The following is a 24977-nucleotide window of genomic DNA, read 5'->3' on the forward strand; positions in this document are numbered from 1 at the left end:
GAGACAAGAAGAAAGAGACAAATCCAAAACTGTGGAAAATTTAACACATTGCTATTAGAAACCAATAAAATAAGATTTTTAGAGATAAATGAGGCTATATATAGAAGATTTTAACAGCATGGTTAACACATTTCCCCTAGTTGAAATATGTGTAACATTTCTTTCAATAATTTCCAGAAATGCATTTTTTAAAAGTATATGTGGATCATTTACCAAAACATGAAGCAAGTCCAAACAAAATATGAAGGGTGGAATGCAAATACAATATATTCTCTGACCATAGTGGAATTAAACTAGAATGCCACCACAAAAATGTAACTAGAAAATTCATCAGTGTTTGAAAACTAAATGTTACACATTAGTGACACATGTCAAATAAGAAATCACATTGGAAGTTAGAAAACAAATTGAACTGATTCATCATGAAAATATGATATATCAAATGTGTGGAGTATAGCTAAATTTGTGATTAGAACAGCGGTTCCCACCTGGAGGATATTTCCCCCAAGGGAACCTCTGGCAATATATAAAGACAGTTTTGGTTGTCACAACTGAAGTTGTGGAGGTGTTATGCCTCCCAGTGGGCAGAGAAGCCAAGGATATTTCTGAGCATGCTCCAATATACAAGGCAGTATCCCACAGCAAAGAATTACCTGGCCCAAAATGTCAGTAGTGCAATGACTGTGCAATCCTCAATTAGAGAGTAATCCAATGCCCTAAATGTAAATATTAGAAAAGAAGGAAAGATGAATATCAATGATCTAATTATATATCTGAAAAAGTAAGGGAAAGAATAATGCATTACACCCAATGAAAATAGGAAAACAAAATTGAAAAAGATAAAAGCAAAAATTAATGAAGTAGAAAATAAGTATACTATCAAGAGAATAAACAAAACCAGAATTTTGTTATTTGAGAGTGATAAAATAGACACACCTTTAGCAATAGTAATCAAGAAAAAAAGAAGGCACAAATGACTGATATCAGGAATTTAAAAATATGACATCATTTTGGTGCCTTCTGTTATTAAGGTGATAAGAGGCTCTTATGAACAACTTAAAATCTATAAACTTGAAAATTAAAATAAAATTGATAACTTGAAAAACACAGCTTACCAATACTAACATCAGAAGTAAAAAATGTGAATAAACTTGTATGTGTTAAAGAAATTAAATCTTTAATTCAAATTTTCTTTCCTAGAGATTAGAAAATGGAAGACTTACTGATGAGGATAGCAAAACATTGATGCCATAATCTAACATGGGCAATACACATACCCACATACGTACACACACACACCCACATGCATGCACACACCCACACAAAATTAGGGTGCTGATCTCTCTAGAACATACATAGAAAATTCCTAAATAAAATATTATAAAATATTAATAAATATAATTCAGTAATATATAAAAAGAAATCACAACCAATTGGGGTTTAACCTAAAAACATAAAGTTGATTTAATATATCGAAAAATTGATTACTTAATGTAACAAACAATATTAACAGTAAAAGGAGAAAAACAATATGACCCTCATTTAAGAATACCAGAAGCAGCATTTGATAAAATTCAACACTCATTTATGTTTTTTTTAATCTCTTAGAAAACTAGATTTAACTTCCTTAATGACATAAAGGGTATCCACAGAAACATGCAGCCAACATTCTACTTGATGATAAAATCATTAAGTTTTCAACTCTGATATTCAGAATGAGACAAGGATGTTTATTAAAACTATATCTATCCAATATATACATATATGTGTGTGTGTGTATGTATGTGTGTGTGTATATATATATATATATATATATATATATATATATACTCGAGGCCTTTGCAATAATAATATGGCAAGAAAGAAGTGAAAGAAAAATTTTAAAGGAAAATTGTATTTGTAGAAAACTGAAAAAATACAGATAAGATACAGATTTTAGAATTAATAATTGTGTTTTGCATGGTCATGTCCTGTAAGGTAGGTATAAATAATAAATTATAATTATTTTACTAACAGTATACTTGAAAATAAGATTTTATAAGTGATACTACTTAAAATAGAATAAAAACCATCAAATTCATAGGAATAAGAATATAAGAAACGATGTACAAAATCTCCATACAGAAAACTATATTATTAAAAGGACTTTGAAAGTCTTAATAAAGGAAGGGCTTTTCCATTTTAATTGTTTGGAAGACTTAGTATTCTAAACATGTCAGCTCTCACCAAAGTGATCAATACAGTCAATGCACACTCAGTCAGATATCAGTAGGATACTTCATGGAAATGGACCATCCGATTTCAAATTTTATATGGAAATGCAAAAGACCAAGAATAACAAAGATAATCTTAAGAAGAGTAAAACCAGTGGCGTTTCAATAACTGATATAATGATTTATTATAAAGTTAGTAAAATTAAACAATGTGGTATTGGTATAAGGATGGTCAAATAAACTAAATAAATACAGAAACCAATTATTTATACATAAAGAATCCTGTAACTTATAAGTTGCAACTATAATGTAGTAGGAAAAGAGTAATCTTCAAAATAAATAGTCTGAGTCCATTGGATATCTGTATGAAATTTTAAAAATGAACTTTTTTCCCAATGTCCTAGAATACACAACTGTCAAATTTAGATGAAGCATGGACCCGTAATGGAAAGTAAAATGACCAAAATTAAAAGAAGATATCAAAGGACAACATCTTTGTGGTCTTGGAGTATACCAAGTTATCTTAAACTGGATATTAAGTGCACTAAACATAACAGAAAAATGTGATGAGTTTGACCTTATTAATCATTAGGTCTCTTATTTATCAAAAACTACCAATTAGTGAAAACCGTGGAGATGGTAATTGCTATATATGTATCCAACAAAGAATTCATATCCAGGATATAAAATTATTTGTACAAATCAATAAGAGAAGTACAGATAATCCATTTTTAGAACTATGCAAATAACTTTCAGAGTCATTTCACAAAACAAATATCCAAATGGCTGATAAACATATAAAGTTGTTCAGTCTCAAATATATATGGGATATGCAAAATAAAATTAAAATAAGACATTACAACACAGCTTCCAGGGTGGCCCCCATTTTTTTTTTATATTATGAAGTATCTTAAAGGATATGGAGTAAATGAAACTCCTACAGAAACTCCTCAGTCGGTTAGGCGTCCGACTTCGGCCTAGGTCATGATCTCGCAGTTTGTGAGTTTGAGCCCCACGTCAGGCTCTGTGCTGACAGTCGGATCCTGGAGCCTGCTTCAGATTCTGTGTCTCCCTATCTCTTTGCCCCTCCCCTGCTTGCATTCTGTCTCTCTGTCTCCCAGAAGTAAATAAATATTTTAAAAAAATTGTTGGTGGAAAGGTAAATGAAACTTTGGCAATATATTTTTAAGCCGAACAATTGCATACTCTGTGATCCAGTGATTTAATCACTAGATATACATTTACCAGAAATACAAACAAATGTACATTTAAAGACATGTTCAACAATGTTCCCAAAGTGCAGTTTGTAATATGTAATACCTAAAAGCCATTTGAATCTGATTTAACAGGAGAATAGATACATATATCATGGTTTATTTAGGTAGTGAAATACAGTATGACAATTAAAGAAAAAGCTGCACAAAGAACATGAATAACTTTCATCATTATAATTTTGAGTGAAAGAAAACAAAAATAGCATAAATTTCACGATTCTATTTCTATAAAACTCAAAAATAAGCAAAACAAATCTGTGGCAATATAGCCTGGAGTAAAGTTAAGTTTGCTCAGTAGATGGTCAGGGGGTTGGTCTGGGGTTGGTCTTGTTGAAAACAACTGGTCTATAGATTGGGTTGACAAACTTTTTCTGTGAAGGGTCAAATAGTGGAATTTCACACCTTCGTGCACCATAGGGTCTCTGTTGTGACTGCTCAACACTGTTGTAAGGAAGAGAGCAGCCATGGAAATATGTAAGCTAATGTGTTACTATGTTCCAATAGCACTTTATTTACAAATATAGGAGGCAGGTGGGCCATATTTGTCCCATGGACCCGGTACTGCGACCCCTGCAGTAGATAGAAAATTGCTATACTGAACTTTTCAGTCAATGATGCTCCCTGTAGATCAGTCTGTCCATGCTTTTCTGCTATTTTATAAGCTTTGGCTTGCACCAATAGCAGTTTCAAACATTCCTTAAATTTAAGGTTCCATTTTATTGCTCTTTAAATTTCAATCTGTTGCATAGTCTGTTAATATAAAAACAGAATTTGTGCAACTAAATTTGCGTAAGAAGATTAATTTCAAAGAAAGAATTTTTAAGAAATCTAATGTCACATTAAAGAGAACCATCATTTCTTTTTGCACATGTGATCTACAATACCAAAATTTTAAAAAAAGTGCACTTTGCCTTTTATAGACCTTTTGCTAATAAACATAAGCCTGTATTCCCAATCCTTCCATCTGTATTGTGAACATGGATCAAGTACAGAATTACCTAGAGAAATTGAAATAAAATAGAAGACCTTTGGGTCATGGCAATAGTGTACTTCCTTGCCCCAAGAGGAGGTAAGGAACGACTTCTTACATTTAGATTAGCTAGGGTGGGAATTCACTCCCAACTTCTATACGCCTGTGATCCTTTGGCAGAGGATTTTTAACATTAACATTAACATGAAAAATATAAGTCCCAAAGGTTAATTATAAGCAGAGTTGTCCTTGGTAGGAAATATCTTTCGTTCCAATCATGAAAAAAAAGTGTATAATGGTGTAATAAAGCTGTTTGGGAAAAAGATAATGGTTAGGTGCTTTTTCTGTACCCTTGGGAGAGAATATGACTGTTGGAAAGCAGGCGTGGGAGCTAAGATGCCTCTTTCCCCCTCATCTTACCATGACTTCTTAGTGTGCTCCTGTGAAATTACTTTAACCTTTTCCATCTAAGGTGATGAGTTTGCAAGAGCATTGCCTTTTACTCAGAGGTTCCAAGAGGCATTAACTGTTTTTCTAAAAGGAGTTCTTTGTGCATCTTTTTTTTAAGCATCTTTTAAAAATTGCCTATTTATATGACTTCCCTTCCTTCTCAAGATTTTGATTGGCCTTTTCAAGTACTAAGTAGAAAAAATATATAGTTTTAATTTCATCAAATATTTATTTGTGGCACAATGAGAAAATGGACAACTGAACAGTTAATTTTGAGGCTAGATGGATTTTCTTTTGGCTGCAAACGAATGCTCTTTATGGGTTCATGGTTTCTGGGGAATTTGGCTGCAGTATGAGTTTTGTTTCTTGAAACTATTCATACAGTCTTGATGTACACATGTGTGAAACATTATAAGAAGACTTCTCCTTTTGGGGTTGGGAACAAAGAAAAATTACCAGAAAACTAGATAAGGAAACTGAGGCTCCCATTGGTGAGGTCTGAACTGAATAACCAGCCTATATCCTTTTGTTCTTCAGGCATCTGAGCACTTTTAGGAGGCCCCTCATCCTTACTGGCCTAACACAACCATATCTAGGCTAGCATTTCTAATTTGATCATAGATCCAAGCGTTATGTCTGTAAATGGAAAAAAAATTTGAATCCACAAACCAATTTATGTGTCATACCTGATAGCTTCTTAGACCCTGAGACTCATGGTTGCTCTTAGTGATGTCTGAAAAATAGTAAATTTGGAGCATCTCTCTTTTATCTTTCTTAGCTTTGTAAAAACCACTCAAATGACAAGTATCAGGAAATTGAGTCAGAGGTTAAGTGTTCTGAGCATTCTAAGAAAAGGAGCTATATAAATGCAAAGCATTCATATTATCATTATTGAAACACATTTCCTCATTAACCTCCATTTCCATGCCAAGACATGTTCTTCAAAATGCTCATTTTATCTTTGACCTTTTTGCGTGCAGACCATGGCAGCCACCTAGTAAAACCCTTGGGACTGTGCATACTGCTTACAAATATTTCATTATGAATCAAGCTTTTCAGCTGGTAAACACAGAAAAATGAAGCATGAAATAAACCAACACTCCAAACCAAAACATAACTAAAGCAAAAGTGAAAAATCTCAAGCCAGACTTCACAAACCAAATAAGAGTTTAAATTCCCTGTCCTGTAATAAAACCCAGTTTACTGGAAAGGGGCAGCCTAGTTTTAATTCAACCATGATCATTTATTTAAAACACATAATATCTCTAAATCTATGAAGAGAAAGGCAGTAGAGAATGGGGGTAATTTTACTTTTACTCCCACTCAAATATAAAGACTACTTGCCACCCTATTTGTAAAATTTGACTACAAGAGATGATATTATATTAGCTAGTAAATCATAGGGCATATAGAGATTCAATTTTAAGATTGCATTAGCTTGCTTACAATTTATATTATTACTTGCCAGTAAAAGAAAAAAAATAGAGACTAGCAACTTGGTCTGAATTCTTCTAGTAAATTAGGGGGTTCCTTTATAACTCTTGAAGACATTAAATAAATGAGTTGACAAGTTACTGATTTTAACACCTCTTCAGAAATAAGTGAATTTTTAAAGTGATTCTAAAGGACTAGTTATAGGCAAATTTTGAAGGTAGAAGGCAATAATTAACTTAAATGGAAAAATAGAACATCAGCAAAAGTAGAATAGTCTTTGTACATGTGTTCTTTAATTTTGAACATTTGTTGTATTTAGGATGATACTTAGCTCTAAGCAGTTGATTATTGTGGTCTATCTCCTCATTTTCCTCCTGTGTTCGTTCTGTAACTCATTCTCAAGCATCAGTATTTTCAACATACTGATGATTCAAGTATCATCATTTTAAGATTAATATACAGTAAGTCCAAAGGAAGTTTAATTTACATTATAACAAAGAAATATGGAACCAATCCTTACTTTACAGTATTTTCTTTTTGGGAAAAAGTATAAGTTTAAAATGGAGATATAGGATAAAAATGTTATCCATACAGCATTCATTCAGTCATTCACTCATTCATCACACATTTAGCACTTACTGTATATGGAAAATGTACCACAAACATTCTGTGTTCAGAGGCTTTGACCAGTGCTAAGAAAAATCACTCAAATCTCTTTTCTCAGTATTATAGGAAGAGATTATTCTCTAAGGTCCATTGGTCTAAGGTTCTAAATCTATAATTCAGAGTATATTGAAACATTTCCTCAGAAGTTGTTTTTTGTTTTTTTTGTTTTTTTGTTTTTTTTTTTTTACCTAAATTGATCTTGTTGGGGAGTTGATACTTAGAGAAGGGAACATTTTCTATTCTCATCATGTGTTCATGTGTGTGTGCATGTGTATGTGTGTGTTTGTGTGTGATAACCCAACAGCTTGTACACCTGTTTCTGAGATTTCCTGACTCTCTTACCTGATTTCATAATGTTTATTTATTTTTGAGAGGGGGGAGGGACAGAGAGAGGGAGACAGACAATCTGAAACAGGCTTCTTGCTATCAGCACAGATCCCAACATGGGGCTCGAACTCATGAACTGTGAGATCATGACCTGAGCCAAAGTCAGACACTTAACTGACTGAGCCACCTAGGCACCCCTCCTTTATCTTATTTTACGTCATATTTACAGTTAGGTTTTTTACTATTAACATGGAATTGTTAACACATACTACCATGGCTTAAATGACTCTTGTTTTCTATGAGCATTTTATATATACCAAAGACTACAGCCTTACAAGCAAGTTTCTGGAATTCTGAAATGAAAAGCCAGATAAGTATAAAGGGACAAAAAATATCCAAGCATGTTTTCACACCATGATTTAATCATCCAGTGGTGTCTGAGAGTAAAAGGGATACTCGTAATAGTTATGTCAAGACAACAATTAGAAAGTAGGACCTTAGAAAACTGCAGTATATGGTTAACAATTTGTATCACACATATCTTGAGCTTCAGAAAGTTGCATGTATGTGTAGGTGCCAAACTAATTCATAGCCTAGTAAAATCCAATTGCTTTGAATAGGGTACATTTCAATTCAGTGAGGATGCTGAAAAATTATCTAAAATTAAAGGTTATTGTTAACATATAGTAACATAAGTACTTTTAACATCTCTGAGGAGTAAGTTTTGTGCAACCATTCTCATCCTGCCTCCACAGGAGCATCTATTACTGATGTAGGTATGAAAGACTGCCTTCACCCTCTGTTCAGAAGTCGGCACCTTTACTGAGCACTCCAGCCTCTACTGCTGTAACCTCTGCGATTTTTTTCCCCTTGGTTTAGGCAGTATCACATTGCTATGCTCAAGTCTTAGTCATTAGTGTATCATAACTGAGGCCAGGTAAAATTACTAGTAACATTTTAATTCTTACCCTACCCAAGCATATCTTGACAGTTATGAAAAAAATGTTTGTGTAAGTCTCCTTCGGGATTAAACTTTAAATTAACCTTAAATTAAATATACTTGAAGAGATGGTATTTGCCCTGTTATTTATTTGTGGAAAGTCAAATACTAACCACTCAGATCTTCTAGGGAATATTTAAATATTCTTTCTTTATAGCCAGCCTAAGATCTTTAAAAAGTCAGAATGTGTATATATTATTCATAATATACTATTATATATAATTATAATTATATGTATATTATATAATTAGAAAGTATTATATTGTATATATAAGTATTATTATAATTATATACATAATATTCCCTAGTTTTCTGTTCATAAGATGTTTTTATGAAAATGGTTTTCATTCATAACTTTAAAGATTCAAAACATTTCATATCCTGGGATCCCCCAAAGTGATATGGAGTCTTTAGTCTTTCTAGCAAACTCAAGAAACATGGATCCTTCCATTACTAATGATGCATTTTTCTGATTTTTATCTGAAAATGATTTCCTTGAGCATACTTGTCACAGACCCCCATATTGGATGCAGTTTTCTTCAGTTTATATTATTAGTTTGTAAAGTTACCTTAAAATGCTATCTTTAGGGGTGCCTGGGTGGCTCAGTGGGTTAAGCACCCAACTCTTGATTTCAGCTCAGGTCATGATCCCAGGATTGTGGGATCGAGCCCCACGTCAGTGTCTGTGCAGAGGAGGGAGCCTGCTTAAGATTCTTTCCCTCTCTCTCTGCCCTTCCCCTGCTGTGCTCTCTTTCTCTCTCTAAAAGTAAAAAATAAAATAAATTTTTGAAAATGCTACATTTATAAAATTATCTTGTCGACAGCATTTGAAGACCCAGAACCAGAAGTACTGTATGCTTGATTTGTACATTGGATGGAAAAAGTAGATGATAGAATCCCATTACAGGAAAACAAGTAAACTGGATTGTCACTTTAAGAGATTTCTTATGGAGGATTTATTCTTTAGCTTGTTATGATTTCTTTATTATAGAAGCAGCTGTACTTGTTATCGCACTCTGCCACATCATCAGTCATCTAGCTACTGCAGAGAATTCCCCCGGCAGAACAGGACATTCATGAGTTTATATTACTGCCATAAATTCTTTGGCTGTAAGTTTTTATACAAATAATCCCATGTCTCTTGTATATATTGCACCAATTGGTTAATAACATGATCTCTACCCAGGGATTTCTGGAATGTTCTATCTTTTAAAAATAATTGCCGGAGTACATTTTTTACATACACTAAAAAATATTCTAAATGAGATTGGGCATTCTGAGGACATCTATATGATGAGAAAATATGATTTTCCTTAATTTTCCATTTTAACCTGGTGAGCTTTCATTTAGCTGCATGACATGAAAACAACTATTTACAAAAGGGGTATATAATAAGGTTAGTTAGGTTTAAAAAAATAAAAATATGAGGTAGCTTTTCAAATGAGAGTGGTGAGTTCCTGGCTGTGAAACTCTTTTCACAGTTTCTGCATCACTTTTCAGAGCTCAATAATCTCTATAAAGAAGCCCAGCATTTTCATCATGCCAACCATTAAGTACTCGCCAGATTATATGGCTATTAACAAATTATCCTCACGATAGAAGTGAAAAGAGTGCTAAAGCACACCATTTGGTCCATGTACTAAAGCCTAATGGTACTAACCTGATTTTCTTTTACCTCCATTTTTCCCCTGACAAATATACTAAGGTAAAATATTTCCCACAACTCTGAAAGATGGAAGTATTCTTCACTGGATTTTCTTTTATCAGTGTCTCCTATGTTTTTGTGAGCTACATTTCTTTCTTTTTTTTTTTTTTTAATTTTATTTGTTGAGAGAGAGAGAGAGAGAGAGAGAGCGAGCAACCAAGTGGGAGAGGGGCAGGGAGAGAGAATCCTAAGCAGGCTCTGTGCTATCAGCACAGAGCTTGATACAGGGCTCAATCCCATGAACCATGAGATCATGACCTGAGGCAAAATCAAGGGCTGGAGGCTCAATTGACTGAGCCATCCAGGTGGCCCTGTGAGCTCCATTTCTGATTGTAGTAAACCATTGACTGGGTCTCAGATTTTAGTGATGAAGTTAATATTATCTGAAGAACCACAGGAAATTTTTCAAAAGGGAACACAGTTAAAACATAAAATACATCAATTTATATTTGGAAAAGAGATAGTTTGGGATTAGTGTTTATGATGTAAAGTGATCGTTTTAACCATCATTATTCCAAATCCAGTCAGTTTTCCAAAATGGAAAGTATGGTCAACTAAATTGAAACTTCTAATTGCTCATATACTAGCCTCAGTCCCACGTTCTTCTCCTACAAGTATATTCAACAGATTACATTTAGCTGCAGTTGAATTCGAGTTTAAAGTTTCAACGCCTGCTGTTGAAATAAAAAAATGAGGTCACTCCAATAAATATGTCCTCAAAGTAGATATAAGTGGATTATCAAGTTATAGATTCATGTATAGTAGGATCCCATTTGTAGGGAAGAGTCATACATATGTTTGCTTATGATTACAATATTTAAGTATACCTACAAAAATATTAATTGTGGTTGTTTATAGGCAGGAAATTTGGAAAGTGAGAATAGTGTAAATTGTAATGTTCACTTTATTTACTTTTTGAATTTAAGTGAATCAGGTATGAATGAAAAAAAATTAAAAACAAGAAAAAAAGAGAAAAGGAAAATGATGTAAACTCAAAATTAATCTTTATCAAGAAAGGTATATTTATTGTTTTTAATTCTGAGCTATAAAAATAATATGGTCAATTCTAAAATAGAAATGAGTTAAAGAAACCTTTTAAGATTTGGTTACGAAAAGCAAATAAAACCATGATGAACCATAGATCATTTCATTCATGCAATATTTTAATGACATAAATTGTCCAGCTTAATAATTTACCTTAAAATAGAGAATAATATTTTAGCGGTGTTGTAAATTTTAAACTTTAGTCAGGATTTTAAAAGTAAGTATTCTCCATCAAAATAGCATTTTTATTTTATTTTTTTTTAGTGGTCGCAAGTATGCCAAATAAACATGATCTTTATGAGTGGAATGATAATTGTTTTTAAAGCTGAAAGAATCTGTCTTTTTAGATTTCAAACTCATGAGGTTTATGCTACATATATAAAACATCTGTTAAAAGAAGTGATAAAAATCAAGAGAAAATACATATGAACTGTAACCAACTACTGCTGTCTAACTATATGCCTGGACCCAGGGATGATAGAATTACTTGCTGTGTTTTGGGAATAAGCGTGATAAAGATAACCGTAAGTGATGCCATTTGAGAATTATAATTAGTAGAATTTTCTGTCCAACAGTTGGAACATTTCAGGGAGATGTTGAGTTTTATAATTTAGAACAAAGTGGGAGGCATAGATGGCACAGGTCAAGAGCATATCACCTCTCAATTACTGAGCATTCTTTTCAAACTCAGTGGGCTTTATCACACTTTTTGTTATCTGACCACTGTAGAAGATTTTTTTTTTCTGGAATATTCCATGTCTGGTTTTCAGGCATGAATAATTTAGACCAGAAGTTTAATCAAAACATATTTGCTATGGGACAAATTCAGAAAATGAAGGGGAAAAAAGTTGAACAACAGGTCTAGATTCTAGTTTCACTTCAGCCTCCATGTGAAATTTTGGCTTTAATTACTTAATCATTCTGGGCCTCAAAACATGAGATATATATATTTTTTACCAAATGCGTCCTAGGGCCATTTATGGTTGCCATATTCTCTGTTTCCAAATTCCTTGAAATGTTTCGATCATGATAAATGGGTTCATTTAGATACCATATCCTTTATACAGCAGGCATCATCGACCTTTCCCTGAGAGTCCAGGTGCTTCCTTTTCTTTTTTCTTTATTTTAGCCTGTCCAATGAGTATGCAGAATAATAAACTACTCAATTTTCAAATTAAGGATGGTACTTAACAGTCATCCTTTGATCACAAGGAAGAAGTGATCAATCTAAAACATTACACAATGGGAAATTAATTTATCTCAGCCAGTAAGGGTAACATTTTAGACATATATGTTATTATGTGTGTATTTGATGGGGTAAGAATTCACTTTGAACAGAATAATACAGCCACATTGTGAAGATCTGACACAGGACGAACTGGAAAGGAGCCTGCTTCCACAATCTAATTTCTTTTTTTTTTTTTAATGTTTATTTATTTTTGAGACAGAGAGAGACAGAGTGCAAGTGGGGGAGGGGCAGAGAGAGAGGGAGACACAGAATCTGAAACAGGCTCCAGGCTCTGAGCGGTCAGCACAGAGCCCGACGCGGGGCTCGAACCCACGGACTGTGAGATCATGACCTGAGCCGAAGTCGGACGCGCAACTGAGCCACCCAGGCACCCCTACAGTCTAATTTCAAAGTCAATCTTATTCTATGATTGTCTCCAGGAAGAAAATAGAGTACTCCAATAAAGTACCTCTCTTAATTCTTCTCTGACACATACTATTTATCCAGTTGTTTGGGAATCTCTGTATTCAGAGAAGAGAGGAGGTCATATATCAATAAAGCAAATATTTCACTGACATACTTTTGAATTTTCACACAAGCTAACTCCAAGACATATAGATAACCTGTCTATAGATATGTGAGAATTTTCTATTAATCAAAGAAAACTCATTTTTAATCAACTCATGTGTTCATGTATTTGTGAACTCATTCAACAAATATTTACTGATCAGCATTAGTACCACTTTTGCTTAGTGCTAGGGGGTCAATATGATAATGAAGAACACACAGTCACTGCAGTACATGAGCATACAATTGAGAGAAGATAAAATGTCTATATGTGACAATTATCCAAGTCATCATGTGGTAAATTCCAGAAGATGAATTATGTTGAAAAAAACCTTACTTTGGCTGTGATAATCACATAAGTCTTCATTGGGAAAAGTTCCTTTTTGTTATATAAAGGTCCATTTTGACATTTTAACCTATGTTTCCCTTAATAACAGTATTTATTGTTACTTATGATCTTCTAGGTTAATTATTATATGGTTATTAAGTAGGAACATGTGTTATTATCTCAGCTTTGTATGTAAGTCTAAGGGTACTGGACAGATGGCATGGTGGTGGAAATGGCAGAAGAGATTTTGTATCTTTCCAGATCACCATGTAAAAACAGACAGAGCGATGACAATGCAAACTCCCCAATCCGTGTACATTCATAACAAAACTGGGTAAGAAGTTTTCCTACAAACTCTGAAGACCCCAATTACAAGCAGGTGGTGATAACCCACCAAAAGCCACAAGACCTTCAGGATATCAGCATCTGTATGGGAGAAAGCAGAAAGAAGAAACAAGACATGAGATAATGCTGAGAAGAGGAGAACCATCTAAGAACCAAACTCGGGGATTTCTTGATGATTTTGAATCTGAGCAAAAAAAAAAAAAATTATAAATTGTGCTATCATGGAAAAAATGTGCTGAAGTTGGGTTAAGAACTAATTGACCGTTTTCTACACTAGGGGAAATCAAGTTATAGCTAAAATGAAAAAAAAAGTAACAACATTATGTGGTTTAGAAATATAGAAATAAATGCTAGGGGCACCTGAGTGGCTCAGTCAGTGGAACGTCTGACTTCGGCTTAGGTCATGATCTCCCGGTTTGTGGGTTTGAGCCCCACGTCAGGCTCTGTGCTGACAGGTCAGAGCCTGGAGCCTGCGTCAGATTCTGTGTTTCCCTCTCTCTGTCCCTCCCCTGCTCATGCTCTCTGTTTGTCTGTCTCTCTCAAAATAAATAAACATTAAAAAAAAATCTGGTAAGAAATAAATGCTGGCTAAAAGAGTTGAAAGCAGGAACTGGGGTAATGTACAATGAGACAGGAGGCTTCTATTTCCCCCTATAGCCTCTGTAATACTATTTGATTTTTTGAACTATGTATGTATATTGCTTTGAGGGAAAAAATGTCTATATTAAAAGTATTGGCAAGAAAATAAAAAAAATATCGCACTGGTCTAAATGAAAACTGAATATAAATTTTTGAAAGTAACGTTTGACTGCATTTTAATGTTAATATTGAAATATAGCAGGGGTGCCTGGGTGGCTCAGTCAGTTACGCATCCAACTTCAGCTCAGGTCATGATCTCATGGTTCGTGGGTTCAAGCCCCACATTGGGCTCTGTGCTGACAGCTCAGAGCCTGGAGCCTGCTTCAGACTCTGTGTCTCCCTCTCTCCCTCTCTGCCCCTTCCTACCTTGCACTATGTCTCTCTTTCTCTGTCAAAAATAAGTAAAACATTAAAAAAAAAAAGAAATACAGGAAAACATCAGGGAGAATTTCGGTTAAATCCCAACTCCGTCCAGAGAAAACAACACATGCTGCCTTCACGCTGAGCAATTTTGGCTGTAGTATGTGTTCTGAAAATAGTAGTATTCTCTTCTTTTCTTAACAAACACTGAATTTATTTTGATGAAGATTTCTGCCTGTGGAATATTTCTGAAATATATGGCAATTTTAAAAATTCATTAGAAAAAGTAATCGAGATAATGATGAATATCAGTTCACAAAGATGTCACATTCACCTCTTGTTAGATCATCAAAAAATACTGACAAACCTGTCTTCATATGGCCAGCAAATGACTTGTCATAAAATTTAAAAGGTCAAGCCTTAATTTCAAGTGTTTTGACACAGATTGGGTGATATTAGAGTTTCTCCAAAAGGGAATTCTAAGAATCAACCTAAGTGATAAAACTTACTTAACTAGAACATTGGTTAATTGTTTAACCCGGTAACATTAATATCTTCCTTGATATTTTTCTTAAAAATTATTAAAGTTGAAATAGAAGAAAAAATTTTATAAACCTTTCCATCTTTCAGCACATCTAATATTTTACTCCTCCTTTCATAACCTAACACACTGATTTGTCAATACTTCAGTTCTGAAACTTTGAAATTGCTGTTAGAGATTGATTGATAATTTTGTAAGTAAGGATAACTTCAAGTATACATAAAGTATAAAGTAAACTCAGTGAAGTGAACCCTGGTGTAGTGAATCCAGCCACTTTACAAGCACTCTGATGAAGAAAGAGAATATTACCATACTTCAGAAGCCCACACAACACAATAGATTATTTTTATCTGGTTTTGAACTTTATAGAAATGACAAAATACAGCTTATACTTTGATGTCTAGCAGGCTTCTTTTGGCTGCCATTGTGTTTGTAGGATGTATAGTTGTTGTATGTGGCAACAAGTTGTTCTTTTTCATTTCCGTATAGGACTCTGTTCAATTAGTATGCCACAATTTACTTAATCATTTGATAGAGATGTAAGTTGTTTGAAGTTTTGAGGTGTTAAAAGTAGTGCTGCTATGAGCTTTCTTTTGTGTGTTCTTTGGTGACAGGTGGGTACATACCTGTTAGATATATACAAAGGGGTAAATGACAGGGTTGTGAAATATGCAGTTTTCCATGCTGTACCAGTGAACACTAACAGTGACAGTGTATGAGAGTTTTAATTTCTGCACCAACTTACCAACACTCCTCAATTTCAATATTTAATTTGGCCATTTTTATTTATTTTATTAATTATTATTTTAGATGTTCTATTTATTTATGTTGAAAGAGAGAGAGAGAGAGAGAGAGAGCGCGCGCGCAAGTGGAGAAGAGTCAGTGAGAGAGGGAGACAGAGAATCCCAAGCAGGCTCTGTGTTGGCAGTGCATAGCCCAATGCATGAACTGTGAGATCCTGACCTGAGCTGAAATCAAGAGTGGGACGCTTAACCAACTGAACTACCCAGGCTTCCCTTAATTTGACCATCTTAAAAGATGCATTGGCATCTTTCTCATCACTACTAAACATGTATACTTTTGCATGTATTTATCAGTTATTTGAATATGATCTTTTGTTGTTGACATATCAATTTAAATTTCAAGACACTTTTGAGTTGTGTTTTTTCATTGATTTGTGTGAATTCTTTGAATATTCTAGGCATGATAAGTAATACATTGTTTTTCTTCAGCCTATTTTAAGTTTGTTTTTAATTTTTGGAAGTTTTCATGTGTCTGGCAGTGGCTATTATTATTATTATCATCATCATCATTATTTATCCTCTTTGGGGTTCACTCACCCTCTTGAATTTAGAGTTTTATGTCTTCTGCTAAATTTGATATTAATTGATATTTTGGTATTTGATATTTTTTTCAGCTCCATACTTCCACCTTTTGGGATTCTGCTGACCTAGAGGTAAGATTGTTTTTTTTTTTTCTTAAACACATCCTTGAGATTCTATCCATTTGTTTTAATCTATCTTCTCTCTGTTGTTCAGACTGAATAATTTTTATTGATGTATCTTCAAGTTTACTAATTTTTTCCTTTCCTCTTGATTCCTCCAAGTGAGTTCTAAAAAAACTTTGTGGTTATAATGTTTTTAGTTCTTAAATTTTTATTTGCTTGCTCTTTATATCTGTTCTTTCTTTTGTGAGAATTTCTATTTTTTCCTATGTTTCAAGAGTGTTCACAAATTTTCATTGAATTATTTTTCTGGTAGCATTTAAAAATCCTTGTCAGATCATCTGTGCCATCTCAATGTTGGTATCTGTTGATTGTCCTTCTTTATTTGAATTGATGTTTGATGTATGATGAACTATTTTCTTTTTATTGTATCCTGGATATTTTCAGTATTTTATGAGACTTAGGTTTCTATTTAAAGCTCATCACTGACAAACCAGGATGGTAATCTGGACTGTATTCACACAAATAATCTCTGCAGATAACCCCTGCCCAGCAAGATATAGAACCCCAGCTATCCTTAATGCTTATATGTGATTGTAGTCAGGGTCTGCCCTTTACAGCCTCTCTGCATGCCCATTGGTTGAGAAGGAAACTGTCTCCTTACTGCCATCTTGGAATGGTGGTAAGTCTGTTTACACATAAAGCCTCTATACATGCCCACCAACCAGGAGACAAAACTATCTCTTCACTGTACAGGTGAAGTGGAAGTCAGAGTTCTGCTCACTTTGGACAGCGAAGAGCAGGTGTAGTCAAAACTTAGTCCTTCCAGGGCTGAACGTCTACCAGCCTTACAGGTAGAACTTTAAAAAAGCATAGCGTGGGGGGCGCCTGGGTGGCTCAGTCGGTTGGGCGTCCGACTTCGGCTCAGGTCATGATCTCACGGTCCGTGAGTTCGAGCCCCGCGTCGGGCTCTGTGCTGACAGCTCAGAGCCTGGAGTCTGCTTCAGATTCTGTGTCTCCCTCTCTCTCTGACCCTCCCCCGTTCATGCTCTGTCTCTCTCTGTCTCAAAAATAAATAAACATTAAAAAAAAAAAAAAGCATAGCGTGTGTGTGTGTGTGTGTGTGTGTGTGTGTGTATTTTTGGTTAGTGCCTATGGTATAGCTAGGCTGCAAAAAACCTCTTTATCAACTAAACTGGGATGTGTAGGAGGAAAAAAAACCGAAGAAATTAACAAACAATAACAAACCAGCACAAAATAGGAAACTCACTCCTGAGTCCTGGGGTCTCAAAAGAGCCCAACCTTCTTTTTCATCATATTTCTAAGTCCTCTAATGTTTGTTTCATATATTTTTCCAAAGTTTATATATATATATACCTATGCAGGATAAAATAGGGTAAAATATATCTACTCTGTTCTTCCAGAACTAGAAGCAAAATGGTATCATTTCTAAGTTTCATTTTCAAATTATTGCTAGTAAACAGAACACAGTTGACTTTATGTAGACCCTTTCATTGGGGATTTGCTAAGTTTAGGTATAAATTCTAACACTATTTCCTTTTGGATTTTCTACATTAAAAATATGTTATTGAGGTGCCTGGGTGGCTCAGTTGATTAAGGGTTTGACTCTTGAATTTGGCTCAGGTCATGATCTCACTTGGTGAGTCTGAGTACTATGTGTCAGATTCTATGCTGACATCACAGAGTCTGCTTGGAATCCTCTTTCTCTCTCTCTCTCTCTCTCTCTCTCTGTCTGCTCTCACTCTCTCTCTCTCAAAATAAATAAATAAACATTTAAAAAGGATATTATCCATCAATATTTGATTTTCTTTTTGAATATTTTAAACTTAATTGCCATAGTATACAGGGTTTAGTAAAAGCTTTATGTTTAGATTTGTCAGGTAACTTTTAATATGTGATTATTAAACATAATATTTGCTATAAACTTTTGCTTAATACTCAACCACAGTAAAAAAAAACTCTTTTAATTTCCTCTTTTGCTATGAATTTTTATCATGAAAGAGTAATTTTATCAAAAGTTTATTCTGCAACTAATAAAACAGTTATTTGTTTTTTCCCATCATAGTGAAGCTGGTGAGTTTTATTGATAATTTTTCACATATTAAAGTAATCTTTAATCACCGACCAAACCTAACTTCATCATGATTTCTTACCCTGTTTTTATATTTTCCTGGGATCTCTTCACTATATTTATGACTTCTCATCCATATTCAGGAACAGCTTAGCCTTTAATATTCATTTCTTTTAAAAAATTATTTAACATTTATTCATTTTTGAGAGACAGAGACAGAGCATGAGTGAGGGAGGGGCAGAGAGAGAGGGAGACACAGAATCCGAAGCAGGCTCCAGGCTCCGAGTTATCAGCACAAAGCCCCACTTGGGGCTCAAGCTGATAGACCATGAGATCATGACCTGAGCTAAAATAGGACACTTAATTGACTGAACCAGGCACCCCGAATATTCATTTCTTATAGTGTCCTTGTCAACTTTTTTGTATATAGATTTAAGTTGGCCTCATAAACATGTTAGAAAGTGTTTCCTCTATTTCTATCTTTGCATGATTGATTTTATTCTTTTTAAATGTTTGAAAGGATTCACCAAAAGTCATTGCTTTGTGGGAAAATTTTAATCACAAATTTAATTATACAAATACATACAGGACTCCTCAGATTTTCTTTTTCTTGTTGTGTTAATTCTGGTGATTGTATTTTCTGTAAATTTATTTTAAGTAAGGGCATCAGCAAGTTTGCAGAGTGGTAGATATCAGCCTTTGTCCTCTCTCCAAAAAATAGCATATATTATATGTCTGCATATATATTATATACATAATAACATATATTATATATATGCAGCCTTTAAAAAGAAGGAAATCCCACCATTTGCAGCAATGTGGATGAACCTGTAGGACATTATGCTAAGTGAAATAAGCCAGCACAGAAAGACAAATACTGCATAATCTCACTTATATATGAATTTAAATGTAAAAACATCAAACTCATAGTAACAGAATAGGATGATAGTTAACAGGGACTACGAGGTGAAGAAAAGAGGCATGTGTCAGAGTGTACATACTTACATTACAAGATGAATGAGTTCTGGAATTATAGCATGATATATAATTAATAATAATATATTTTATACTTGAAATTTCCCAAGAAAATAGGTCTCAAAAGTTCTCATCACAAAAAAAAAAGTAACTGTGTGAGAGGTGGATATGATAATTAATATGATTGTGCTGAGTATTTCACAAGTATATGTATGTCAAAATACCACATTGTGCAACCTAAATATATGCAATTTTTATTTGGTAATCCTACCACAATAAAGCTGGGGGAAAAATCCTTTAAAAGTAGAAAAGAAAGACGAACACTTTTTATTCAGTAAGTTAAATATTATGAGAAAGCTATGCATAATACCTGCCATAATTTTTTATACTTTTATAATCTACAGTGATGATGCCTTAATTATCCATTATCATTTTTGATATTGAAGATAATTTCTCTTATTTTCTTTTATTTGTCTTTTTGTTAAAGACTTTATCAGTTTTTTCAATTCATGAAAGAACCAGTGTCTGGCTTTTTTTCTTTATTGTATGTTTTGTTCCATTTCATACATAATATCTCCACTCATTTTTATCAAAGTTTTTCTGCCGCTTTCCCTATTTTATTTTTTATACTTCTTGAGATAGATAGTTTGGATGAAATGAAGATACATCATTGATTTTCTGGAATTGTTTCACTAATACAAATGTAAGATGTAAACTATTTCTAAGCTTAGTTTTAGTGCATTCCATAAATTTTGGTAGGTCATGTTTTATTATTTAGTTCAAATTTTAATCTAATGTCAACAGCGATTTCACCTTTGACCTTTGAATTACTAAAATGTATGGCACAATGAAGCTTCTGGTAGCATTCTCTTGCTTGATTTAGGTGCTAGTTACATGTGTATTCATGTTTTAAAAAACACTTCTTGATTAGGTTGTATGTTTTGATTTGCACACTTTTCACTAAAGGTATTCTACCTTAATCCAATCTAGATTAGAGCATATTTTTTAAAAGTTTAAAAATTATAAAATATATTTTTTAATTTCCAAATAGTTTGGCAATAATTAAATTATTGTTAATTTTTTAGCTTGATTTTATTTAAATACCTTGAATTCTTTCAATCCTTTTTTTTTTAATACTTGTTGGAAGTATAATGTGATAATGTTATTTGTTTAAGAAATAACTTTTTAAAATATTTTGTGAGTGTAGTGTTATATAGGTCAACCAAGATTACCAATCCTGTTGTTTTTCAGTTATTTAGTAGGATACATTTTTTCCACCTTAATTATAGGTTCGTTAGTCTCCCTTTAGTTTTGTCAGTTTTTTTTTAAATTTTTTAATGTTTATTTTTGAGAGAGAGAGAGAGATGGAACATGAGTAGGGGAGGGGCAGAGAGAGAGAGGGAGATGCAGAATCTGAAGCCGGTCCAGACTCTGAGCTGTCAGCACAGAGCCCAATGTGGGGCTCGAACTCACTAACCACGAGATCATGACCTGAGCTGAAGTTGGACGCTAAACCAACGGAGCCACCCAGGTGCCCTGTCAAATTTTAACTCACGCATTTTGGAATTCTTTTATTAGGTACATATAAATTTATAATTATTACTTGTTACTAGTGGATTGCATTTTTGATATTTATAAATCTCTTTTTATGCCTGTACTAGAACTTCATACTTTATAGTCTACATTTCTGTTGATAGTATAGGTGTATCAGCTTTATTTTAGTTAGTGGATGCATCTATTTTCTTAAAAAATATGTTGTATGTAAGTGATGAATCACTAAACTCAGCCCCTGAAACCAATACTACACTATATGTTAACTAACTTGAATTTAAATAAAATCTTGGAAGAAAAAGAAAAAAAAACAGTGGGGAAAAAATAAAAAGTGTGTTTACCTTTGAACATTGTATATTCTTGTATTCACAGTGAGTCTTTTTAAAATAGCATAGTTTGTTTTTTAATTCAATCTAAGAATTCTTTTAAGAAAAATAATTTAATTGCATTAATATAATTTCAAACATGTTTGGCTTTATATTTACTAAACTTACTATTTGTTTTTATCTTATTAGGTACACATTATTTTTCCATTCCTTAGTGATTACCATAGAGATTTAACAATGAATCCTTGATTTGTTATAGTATAATATAATTGGCACTATTATAACCCTCTTGACAATTCTAAAGCCATATCCCTTTAATTCAGTTTAACCCCTTCTTGTCTTTTATGTTATCATCGTCTTGGATTTACAGACACATATACATATTAATACAACATAAGAAGACTTTGTTATTATTTCACCCACATATTTACTTCAGTTGCTCTTTATTCCCTCCTGTGTTACCTTGTTTCATACTGATTATTTCCTTCTGCCCCAAGAACTCTAATTAGTATTTCTTGCAGTATAGTTCTTCTAATGAGAAAATTCTATCACTTTTTGTTCTCTGGAAAAGTATTCTTCATTTTAGCGGATATTATCACTGGACATAGTATTCTGGTCTGGAAATTAATTCCTTTTTACATTTTCAAGATGCTTTTCCTTTGCCTTTTAGCTTTTACCACGTCTGTCGAAAAGTTTACTATAAATCTGTTTCTTTTCTGCAAATGATGTGTCTTTTTTTTTTTTTTAAGACACAGTAATCTCTTGCTATAATCGTGCTGCTAAATCTGTCTATTTGGTACTTAATACCAATATTGTATTTTTCTTCATTTATGTAATTCTCATTTGTCTCATTTATTTTCTTTTACTTTTTAAGTTTATTTATTTTTAAAAAATTTTTAATGTTTTTATTTATTTTTGAGACAGAGAGAGACAGAGCATGAGCAGAGAGAGAGGGAGACACAGAGTCCGAAGCAGGCTCCAGGCTGTGAGCTGTCAGCTCAGAGCCCGATGCAGTGCTCGAGCTCACGGACTGTGAGATCGTGACCCAAGTGGAAGTTGGATGCCCAACCGACTGAGCCACCCAGGTGCCCCCCCTTTTTTTATTTTAGAGAGAGAGACAGTGTGGGAGCAAGGGGCAGAGGGAGAGAGAGAAAGAATATTAAGCAGGTTCCATGCTCAGTGCAGAGCCCAACATGAGGCGCAATCTGAGGACCCTGGGATCATGACCTGAGCTGAAATCAAGTTGGACACTCAACCAACTGAGTTGCCCAGGCACCCCTCATTTTTTTCATTTTTAAATATTCTAAGTCTCTGGAAAAATTTTCCTTATTATTTTCTGTGTTAGGTCTAAGGGCTAAGTCTGATAACTTCCATAACTGAGTGATTTTTTCTTGTTCTTTGGTGTTCTGGGGATTATTTATTTATCTACTCAGTAGTTATCAATCAAATGCTGCATATTTTGTCTGAAACATTATAGAAGATTAGGATTAGTTTACTTAATTTCAAAGGAAGTTCAGTCTTTTCTCTTATCACCAAGTATAATTGGGTTCATTTGTAGACTTTGTAAGACTTGAACTACCTCTATTCCAGCCCCTACCAGTTAAGCTTCCTAACTAAGTGCCTGGGATGTCTTCTAATGGTCCACCTCCTTAATGGGCACTAAGCTAATTTTTTTAAATGTTTATTTATGCTTGAGAGAGAGAAAGGGAGGGGCAGAGAGACAGGGAGACACAGAATCCCAAGTGGGCTCCAGGTTCTGAGCTGTCAGCACAGAGCTTGATGCAGGGCTTGAACCCACAAATGCAAGATCATGACCTGAGCTGAAGTCAGACGCCCAGCCGACTGGGCCACCTAGGTGCCCCACTGAACTCCTTTTTTTGAATCTCCTTAGCACTGTGAGCCTACTGAAAACTCCACTCTGTATTTATTAATTTGTTAGTTTTTTTGAGCTTTTCACCCTGTGCAACTGAGGCGTTTGCTGTGTTAAAGGGAAGTTCATTGAGTGTTCTCCTTGAATCTTTGACTATTTTTCTCTCTGAGATCTTGGACCCATAAATACTGACTGCCTTTATAGACACAAAATGTACTTTTTTCCTCCCAGCTTTGCAGGATTTCCAAAACCTAATGGATTCTCTTTAATTTACTAATGGTTCTTGTAGTGTCTCCCACCACCAATAATAAGCATATACTCCAAGGGCAAAGGTAGGTAGAAAGTCTGCTCATCTATCTGAAGTTCCCTTCTTTCTAGGATCTTGACCTTTCCAATTCTGTTGCCCTATCACTTCTTCTTATATATTCAAGCTTTGTGTGTGTGCTTCAGAGGGAGGGGGTCTTATCCAGCTTTGCTAAGTTTTCTGAGGGCGTACTGTTTGCTCTTTACCAAAACTGATATGATTATAGAGAAACTGAAATACACATTTTTATTATTAAATTATTAACATATTTAACCCCATTTCTATCAAATTATTTCTGATATTTTATTTGATAAACTGATATAGAATGCTGGCTAAGAAATTTTACTTCAGACTTCTAATTTTTCACTTAAGCCTTTAATAATTACTTATTTAAAATTACTAACTTCATTAGTATTCTGATAAATCTATGCTTGAATCTTACTTCTGTCACTTCTTTGTTTAGTAGTTATATCACTTTGGGCAATTTAATTATATTCTTCCAACCTTAATTGCTTTTTCTGTTATAAATGGAAAAAGTCTTAGCTCATGGTTTTGTTTTGAGGATTTAATTAAATTGTATACTAAAGAAACAAAAACCTGGTCCGTATTAACCATCCAGTAAACCGTTTCCTTTTTTTATCATTATTTTGTCCTCTGCTAATTGTATAAAGTAACAATGGATAACCAAATGATGGATAATAGATGATAGTAAAATAAGGAAGCTTCAGATATGTGAATGACTGAGATCTGACAATAAGTGCCAACATAATTATGGAATTCAGTTTAGTTAAGTTATTTATTCTCACTTACATAAAATTGTGAAAATGGAATGAGGGGGAGCGTAGTGGAAAAAGCAAAGTAAAGACAACAATATGTATCTATCATCAAGCATATGGTAGGGCTCTAAATATATACTTCTAAAGGAAGTTGTGAATCTATTTGTTGCTTTCATGAAAAAGAATATGCTGCCCACTGTTTATTAAATTATTAGCTTCATCTAATTAGCAATATTCATTTGGTGTGTTATTTTTGTCTGATGAAATATTTGTGATAAGCTCCTCTGTTATGTCAGAAAATATCAAGCCAAATCTGAATTTTTCTTCATCAGCCAATCGCACTGCTCCAGCCACTGACCAGTGATATATACGATATGCAGAGGACATGGGGTCTAGCTCCCCTGTCCTCCTCTAACTTAGGAAATTATACATTTTTGAAAGGTGCCAAATATAAGAACTTTTGAACTCCTTTTATTTTAAGCATTGACTCTGATGAATTCAGTTACATTTTAATATTCATAAAAGGGTCCAAAGGAAAGAAATAAGGG

The 24977-nt window shown here is 33.7% G+C and overlaps 1 long non-coding RNA gene across 1 annotated transcript in view; it reads left to right on the top strand.

Annotated features, from left to right (window-relative positions):
- The window catches only part of LOC123383898, a 55905-nt gene extending 39332 nt beyond the window's left edge, over positions 1 to 16573 (top strand). Inside the window, exon 3 of the long non-coding RNA XR_006594259.1 lies at positions 16509 to 16573. This is a non-coding gene — a long non-coding RNA (uncharacterized LOC123383898). The remainder of the gene's footprint in view (positions 1 to 16508) is intronic.
- Positions 16574 to 24977: the final 8404 nt, after the last annotated feature.

This window comes from Felis catus, chromosome A2 (genome assembly GCF_018350175.1).
Source record: "Felis catus isolate Fca126 chromosome A2, F.catus_Fca126_mat1.0, whole genome shotgun sequence".
Taxonomy (NCBI): Eukaryota; Metazoa; Chordata; class Mammalia; order Carnivora; family Felidae; genus Felis; species Felis catus.